This window comes from Mus caroli, chromosome 5, assembly GCF_900094665.2.
Source record: "Mus caroli chromosome 5, CAROLI_EIJ_v1.1, whole genome shotgun sequence".
NCBI lineage: Eukaryota > Metazoa > Chordata > Mammalia > Rodentia > Muridae > Mus > Mus caroli.
In genome coordinates this window covers 133136585-133143699 of record NC_034574.1, presented here as the reverse complement: position 1 = coordinate 133143699, position 7115 = coordinate 133136585, and the positions used below count along the sequence as shown (strand labels likewise).

Sequence of the window (7115 nt, the reverse complement as noted above, 5' to 3'; positions counted from 1 at the left end):
ATGTTTCAAGATATGCGAGTTTATTTATAGCCCAAAAGGTTTTTTTAAGATAGCAAATAAATTCACAAGGATATGTGGCTCCCCCATTCTGACTAAGAAATAGTTGCGTCCAAGATGGTAGACGTTCCTCTGCCTCTCCCGGCGGGCGCTACGGGGAAGGACTGAACTATCTGGGAAGCATCAAGTGGATTCTCAAATGATTAACACGCGTAACTGTATGAAGACAAAATGTGTGACCATAAAATAATGCCAAGACAACTGAAAGCTCCACACATGATTCTTTGTAAGCTTTGCTTTTAATCAGACAGACTGCTTGACTGACATGACTGGCTTCGCTCCCCCGTAAGGTCTTGCATTTTAGACCCGTCCACTGACGGGGCAAAAGAACGAAGGGTTCCAAAATTACGCGAGGAGCTCGCCGACAACCAGGGGCCGCCAACACACACAAGAATGACTGCCTGCACAATGCAGAGTCGTGTGATGAGCGGCTTTAATCTCAATGGCCATCCTCACTGCAGCAGCTTGCAATTTAGCGTTGGCCCGAGACGTGAAAGTCACTGATTCAGTCTGCCGGTGACTACGGTCTTCACACGCGGGAGAGCGCGATCACGTGGGCCAGCGTGGGGTGGGAGGGACGAAACCTTCGTGGAGTGACCAGGGGGACCGCAAGAGTGGTTTGCTTGGAAAGATAGTCAAGATTTTTGATACTTCCAGCCCAAAGCTGTCCCTTACGGGACGTTTCGAAAATCTTAATAAGAACTAGTTGAGGGAACTAAGAGCTTAACACAAGTTTCGCTCTCAGTAGCCATATGGTAGTTTACAACCATCTCTTAACTCGAAGATTTTTTTTTATTTTTATGCATATCAGTGTTCTGCCAGCAAGTCTGTCTCTGCACCGTGTACAGGCGGAGGCCGAAAGAAGGCATCGTATCACGCGCAGGACTTAGAGTAGACAGTTATGAACCGCATGTCGATGCTGGAAATAGAACCCAGGCTGCTCTGAACTGTTGAGCCTAATTTAAACAACTAAAACAGTTGAGCCACCTCTCTGGTCCCAGATCATTCCTAAGAAAAAACAAACAAAACTTTCCTTTTTTTTTTTTTTTTTTTAAAGGACCAGTTAGTTGGTCAGGAAGCATAGACTTGAAATCCCAGCACTGGGGAGATTGAGGCAGAAAGATCATGCTAGCCTGTGTGATATAAAGACTAAACCACAAAACATGTGGCCACGGGCTGATGGGTAAGTTAGTACTGGGCTGGCTGAGTATTTATGATCTACTCAGAAGTATTTATGGTCTACTCATCATTTCTTGCTGTTAATTCTGACAATTGAGTTCTATCCTGCAAACTCATATTGTGGAGAGAGAGAACTGACGGGGGTCGGGGGCGCTGATGTGCTAGGTACCCACTAAGTAAATGAATTTACTTTTTTTGTTTGTTTGTTTTGTTTTGTTTTGTTTTTCGAGACAGGGTTTCTCTGTGTAGTCCTGGCTGTCCTGCAACTCACCCTATAGACCAGGCTGGCCTCAAACTCAGAAATCCACCTGCCTCTGCCTCCCAAGTGCTGGGATACTTTTTTTCTTTTTTGGTTTTTCGAGACAGGGTTTCTCTATAACCCTGGCTGTCCTGGAACTCACTTTGTAGACCAGGCTGGCCTGGAACTCAGAAATCCGCCTGCCTCTGCCTCCTGAGTGCTGGGATTAAAGACATGCGCCACCGCCACCGGCATGGCTAAAGGATACTTTTTTTTAAATTAGTGTCTCTTCTAGGACTGGCAGGCCCAGACCTTTGAGAGCCCAAAGCCCCAGTGTCTGGATTCAATCCAAATCTTAAGAAAGGCTTATGGCTCCAGGTTCTAGAAGCCAGAGACGTATGATGGCTGCAGGTGCTGGGGAAACAGACTTTCTTCTCTAGGGTTAGGTTGCCAGGAGCCCCGCACAAAGCATCCACTGTAACCCTCCACCAAGTTCTTTTATGGCTCTCAAGCCCTGAGTGTTGAGACCCATGGCTCCTGAAAGATAGTGTTCTCCCATTCTCTTTCTCACTTTCTCTGTCTCTCCTTGAGACAGAGTTTCTCTGTGTAGCTATGGCTGTCCTAGTACTCATTCTGTAGACCCGGCTGACCTCAGATCCCCCTACCTCTACCCTAGTTGTGGATTAAAGGCATGCACCACCATTGCCTGTCTAGCATCACTCTCTAGCTTCACATAGGCCTCTGCTTAAGAGTCCCAGCTCTTGACTATCAGAGCTCACAACCCTGCAAGCCTGTCCAGGCCCAAGGATAGTTTCAAGTGTAGCCCAGCCTAAACTCATGTACTTACTCAAAAAATAGTTTTGCAATTTTATTTTAAACTCCATTGCATAGTTCTCAAGCATGAAGTCTGGATGGCAGCTTCACATGGCAATGTCAAAGGGTTGGACGCACCTCTTCTCAGAGCTTGGCCGCTCTCTAGAACTCTTACAGTCACCAAGCCATGGCTTTCATCTTCAGCTCTTCAAAGCCTTGCCTGTAACGTCTCCATGGTTTTTCCTCTATGCCTCTGCTTCCTGAGAACTGTCCCTGGCAGCTCTTCACCTGCATCCAAGTTGCCACTATCCTGTCAGAGCTCCACCCTGTCCTCTTGTATTACCGGCTGGGCTGCTGAGGTTCCTGCTTTGTTAAGACAAGCTGCTTAGGCTAGAGAGATGGCTCAGCGGTTAAGAGCACTGACTGCTCTTCCAGAGGTCCTGAGTTCAAATCCCAGAAACCACATGATTGCTCACAACCATCTATAATGAGATCTGATATATAATAAATAAATTGGCCAGGGGGGTGGGAGGTGGGGGGCAGGGGGAAGCCAGGCTACTTGAAACAGTCCTAGCTGAATGAATGGTATGTTCTGAAGCCAGAGCTGTGCTTGGGTAGCAAGCAGGACCTGCTTCTATCTACATCGCTGGCAGCCTGTTAAGCTCCACTAAAATCTACTAAGGTCTATATAGAGAACTCAACAGTAATGAACACTTGATGCTTAGTCCTGAGAACCAGAACTGAGATCCCAATGGACACAAAGAGGGTGACAAACACCTGTAACCTCATCTCCAAAGCATCCTTCCTCTGGCCTGAGACCACCCACAGAGAGGTACCACACATGCATAAATAAATCTTTCTTGTTTGTTTTTAATATTTTTGTCCTGTTCAGTTTTGCTTTTGTGCTTGTTTATTTGTTTGGGGGATTGGGTTGGGTTGGTTTTGTAGCCCTTGCTGTCCTGGAGCTTGCTTTGTAAATCAGGCTGGCTTTGAACTTGCAGAGACCCACCATTCTCTGCCTCTCAAGTGTTGGGATTAAAGGCATGCACCGCCACCACCCAGCCTATAAATAAATACTTTGTAAAACCACATTAAAATCACTGCTGGAGTTAGCAATCAGCTTGGGGGAGGTATGAAGGGGTGAAAGGATGCTCATGTATGAGCTGGTGTGGAGGGCTCAGGTGGGACACATGCATGTGGGTGTGCACATATGGATGTAGAGGTCAGAGGACAACCTCAGGTGTTGTTCCTTGGCTCCTCCCCTGGTCTGGAAACCTGTAAGGTAGGCTAACTGTCAAATGCCCTTCCAGGGATTTCCTTCCCAGCTTTTCTTCTCTGGCACCACAGGCTCACACCGTGGTGTCTGGCTCTTTGAGTCAATTCATGCCCTCTCATGTGCAAGGTTTCACTGTTTTACCAACTGAGCTGTACATACTCCAGCCCTTACTTGGTGTTTTGTTTTTTTGTTTTTTTGTTTTTTTGTTTTTTTTTTGGTTGGTTGGCTTTGGTTGTTTTGAGAAAAGACCCCTTTCTTTTGTAGCCCAGTCTGGATTTGAATTTACAATATAACTGAGGATAACCTTAAACTCTTTTTTTTTTTTTAATTAAGATTTATTTTATTTATATGAGTACACTGTAGCTGTTTCCAGACACACCAGAAGAGGGCATCAGATCCATTTACAGATGGTTGTGAACCACCATGTGGTTATTGGGAATTGAACTCAGGACCTTTGGAAGAGTAGACAGTGCTCTTAACCACTGAGCCATCTCTCCAGCCCTAAATAAACTCTTGATCCTCCTGTCTCCATCTCACAGGTGCTAGGATTATGGGGTGGGGGGGTGGGGGGCAGCTGATGGTAAATTCTTTAGCCTTGTGTCCTAAGGGTCAAGTGTTCCTGTTCATTCTCCTGTGAATAAACAAAGACAATGGGATAGAGGCACACATACACACACACGCACATGCACACGCGCACACACACACACAGCTTTGGAATACCCAGCAGCTTTGGCCAGAACTGTTTCAAACATCCTGCTTTAGATCTTTTGCTATCACTAGCTTCAAGGAACAGGAAAGACCCTGCAACCTTCTCCACGAAGGCCAGAGGAGGCACTCTTCCCCTGAGAATCTAACAAAAGGATTGCTGATGCTGGTACTAAAGAGGCCCAGCTATGACTGGTGAAAACACAAGCTCTCATTTGCAAGAGAACTTTGCTATGATTAATGCAAATTATTCCTCTCTGGTTATATGTGCAGGCTGCTAGGTTCACTTGGGGAGTCAGCAAAGGGATTGTGTTGCTTGGTATTACAGCTTTCATCCACATAAGAGTCTTTCTCTTGAGTGGTGTCATAGGACTTAAAGATGATATGGGTTCTGCATGCTGGCTTCCTTCCTATGATCTTGTGACTTCCTCGGTCTTCCTTGCACGATGAGCTGGTAACAGGAGTGGTAGAATAAGGGGCTGGAAAGATGGCTCAGTGATTAAGAGTGAGCTCTACTCACTCTCACAGAGGACCACCCTCTTCTGACTCCCCTGGCACCGGGCACACACATGGTGCACAGACATGCATGCAGGCTAAACCTTCAACAGACATAAAGTAAAATAAATCTAAAAAAAATTTTTTTTTAATTATGTATGTCTGCCAGGCATGGTGGCACACACCTTTAATCCCCAGCAGTCAGGACACAGAGGCAGGTGGATCTCTGTGAGTTTGAGGCCAGTCTGGTCTACAAACAAAGCAAAGCAAGTTCCAGAACTACCAAGGCTGTTACACAGGGAAAAACCCTGTCTCAAAACAAAAACAGTGATGTGGATCTGTGCACATGAATGCAAGTGCCAGTAATGAAGACGGGCAGATCCTTGCTGGAACTGAAGTCACAGGTGGTTGTGAGCCACCCAACGTGGGTACTGAGAACCAAACTTGGGTCCTCTAAGAAAGTAATATATGCCCTCAACCATTGATCCCCTCCTTTCAAGCTCTTATTTTATTTTATTTTATTTTATTTTATTTTATACTGTATGTGCCTGGGTCTGTGTGTGTGTGTGTGTGTGTGTGTGTGTGTGTGTGTCACATGTGTGCAGGTGCCCGAGTAGATGCCAGGAGAAAGCGTTGGGTCTCCTGGTGCTGGGGTAACAGGAGGTTGTAAGTCACATGACATGGGTGCTGGGAACCGAATCAGATGCTCTGCAGGAGCAGCTAATGCTCTTCATGCTGAGCCGTCTCTCCAGCCCCTTATTCATTTATTTCTATTCATTTTACTTGTATGTATGTGTACATGTACGTACAGGAGTCGTCAGAGTCCATTTAGTTCTATTAGTTGTAGTTGTATATGTGTCGGCACAACTCTGAGTCCAGGCCTCCAGAGTGCATTAGATCCTCTGGAGGCTGGGACTAGAAGCAGTTGTGAGCCATCCAGTGTGAGTGTTAGGAACCAAACCTAGGTCCTCCACAAGAACAGTGTGCTCTCTCAACTACCGAGCTGACCTTAGCCCCAAGAGGAAACTTTAAAAAAAATTATTTAATGTGTGTGTGTGTGTGTTTTAATGCAGGAGCGCGCTGTCTTCATGGACACCTACTGCCAGAAGAGGGCATCAGATTCCTTTATTGATGGTCCTGAGCTATCATGTGGCTGCTGGGATTGAACTCGGAACCTTTGGAAGAGCAGCTAGTGTTTTTAGCTGCTTAGTCCTAAGGAGAAACATTTTAAAGAGAGACACTTGTAGCTACCCTTTGAACATCAGTCTGTTGAGATAATGGACTGCAAAAGAAAAATTTCCCAGCAATCCCAGCGTGAGAGAAGGGACAGGATGCAGCCTGATGCCAGAGAGCAGAGAAACTTGCACACAGTTCTAACAGCTCATTGGCCACCCTGTAGCCCAGATTGGTATTGAGATGATAGTGTCTGTTTTACTGGTCCCGCTGGTCTCTCTAGGGAAACAGCAGACCATTAGAGCAAGACATAACTAAGTAGGTGTATATGACACAAAGTGTTTTCTTTTGTTTTTGTTTTTTGAGACAAGGTTTCTCTGTGTAACCCTGGCTGTCCTAGAACTCAGCATGTAGAGCCCTTGGAGCTGGAGTTGGCTCACAAAATGTCTTAAATGCTGCTGAGTTCTGACTTATAGGGGAGATGTATGTCCAGCCAGCTGTTCATGTCCACACACCCTTGAGAACCTCAGAAATTATACTTCATTCCAAAAATAGACAAGTCTATGGCCTTTTCCAGTATTTATAACTGGGACAGGAAAGAGAATGTTCACCATAAAACTGGAGCATTCCCTTGTGCATGGTGACCCATTCCTTTAATCCCAGCAGTAGGATGGCAGAGGCAGGGGGATCTCTGTGAATTCAAGGCTAACCCGGTATACAGCAAGAGTTCCAGGCCAGTCAGGGCTGGACCTTGAGACCCTGTCTCAAAACAAATAAATAAGCAAAACTGGAAAAGGGTCTCACCCAGCAACGTGCTTTCATGAGACGTGCAAAAAAGTGTTTCTGTCTCACAAAAAAGGTCAGGAGGCTCACGAAACCGAAGAGACAAAGGCTGGGGGGGGGGGGGCTATGAAAGCCTAGGCTCCGTTCCCAGCAAGTCACAAGCAAGGGACGATGGTGGACACCTGTAATTCTAGCACTCAGGAAGTAAAGGGAATAGAACCAGAAATTCGAGGCCATCCTTGGCCACAGAGTGAGTTAAGGCCAGTGTAGGCTACACAAGACCCTATCTCAAAACAGCAACAACAAAAACATTCCGTTCTGCCGGGTGTGGGGCGTGGTGGCGCACGCCTTTAATTCCAGCACTCGGGAGGCAGAGGCAGGCAGATTTCTGAGTTC

General features: G+C 46.3%; 1 long non-coding RNA gene across 1 annotated transcript in view; it reads right to left on the bottom strand.

Moving 5' to 3' along the window:
* Positions 1-2: 2 nt before the first annotated feature.
* LOC110293929 overlaps positions 3-7115 on the bottom strand; it is an 11826-nt gene continuing 4713 nt past the window's right edge. The window contains exons 3-4 of the long non-coding RNA XR_002377895.1: positions 2322-2650; positions 3-1013 (exon numbers count right to left, since the gene is read on the bottom strand). This is a non-coding gene — a long non-coding RNA (uncharacterized LOC110293929). The remainder of the gene's footprint in view (positions 1014-2321; positions 2651-7115) is intronic.